This window comes from Sinocyclocheilus anshuiensis, unplaced genomic scaffold (genome assembly GCF_001515605.1).
Source record: "Sinocyclocheilus anshuiensis isolate Anshui unplaced genomic scaffold, SAMN03320099.WGS_v1.1 scaffold2676, whole genome shotgun sequence".
Classification (NCBI taxonomy): domain Eukaryota; kingdom Metazoa; phylum Chordata; class Actinopteri; order Cypriniformes; family Cyprinidae; genus Sinocyclocheilus; species Sinocyclocheilus anshuiensis.
This window is the reverse complement of record NW_015544279.1, coordinates 19,808-21,314: the sequence shown is the minus strand read 5'-3', so window position 1 is coordinate 21,314 and position 1,507 is coordinate 19,808.

Sequence of the window (1,507 nt, the reverse complement as noted above, 5' to 3'; positions counted from 1 at the left end):
GGTTGACATCTTCTCTTCTCAGGTGTTCGGTCATCTCAGGTCTTCGTAAGGGTTGGATCCAGACTGAAGCTTGTCTAATTCCTAGTTGCCTCGGGATGCAAGTCCTGTGACAGAAACAGAGAAGCAAATAGTGACGAAATTAGCATAGCTGCTATTCCAACCAAGCAAAGATGTTGACCAGATATAGCTGAAGTACCAAGTTACGAGATACATTGTGTGAATGCTTGTGTAAAAAGATGTGTCTTTAATCTAGATTTAAACAAAGAGTATGCCTGAACGTTATCAGATCTATTATTAAATCCAACAAATGTACTCCCCAATTGCTTAGGTGACATTCTTGTCTACATCTGCTCTGGCGTCTAAACAATGGCGGACTGATGACAGCTCACTTAGAGCGGGTCTGTGCTAAAACACCAGTGTCAATCAACAATCGTGGGAGGAGCTTGGGTCTGTGTGATGTCACACAGCCAAGAATTTGTGAACGGCTTGATCTGAGAAAGGGGTTATGATTTATGGGGATTAAAAAAAACACACTGGGTGGATTTTTATCATTATAGGGAATTTTGCATCCGATGACCCCTTTAAACTTATTATTCACTGTATCAACAATGTAGCGTATCAGAGCGAATCAGACAATTTAATATTCATTCAGAACGTTGTTGAAACACAAAGAGCTGAATTCCACAAAGAGGCCCAAGACAACAGGACGATCATAAATCAGATCCCATCACCAACCAGAAGTAAGCCTAACCAACCAGATTGACTTCTTCCACCTAGACGACAAGAACCAGACTGAGATTCCTTCTAAACCCTTTTGACCTTTTGTTCCTCACAGAACATTTCCTCACATTCACAGAATGACACAGAGACTACCTTTTACATGATTAAATGCATCAGATCAACCAAATGATGCTAAAAGGACTAATGAACAAATATCATTCCAATGCATAACTCCATATGATGAATGCAACCAACACATTTGACTCTCATGTTCTAATCACTGATTGTGTATGTCATTTTTAATAACTTTTGAATAGTTTATAGGTTTATATTCATGTTTGGTATGTTTGAGAATTGAATGATGATATCAGTCAATTCTTAGTAAAATGTATCATATTCTTATTATAGAAATCATGTGTAACTTACACTTTGCAAGAGTGGGAAAATTTGGACCATGTGACTAATAACACGTTGATTTATTTATTGGAAGGAGAAAAAAGCAACACCCCGAGCTAAGACAATGTCTAATTGTTCAAGACACCATTTGAGATGTGTCCAACAGCCGAGTTTAAACTGTCGTCACTCATACTCTGTACAGGTGTGTGTGTGCCATTCAGGTTGAGTAGTTTGGCACACAATACTGAAGGATGACGGAGGGAGAAGTTGATATTGTCCTTTAGCACTCTTACACTTAGTTTGTGAATGCTTGAATGCTGTTCAGTTGCTTTGACACAATCTGTATTGTTAAAAGCGCTATATAAATAAAGGTGACTTGACTTGACTTGAC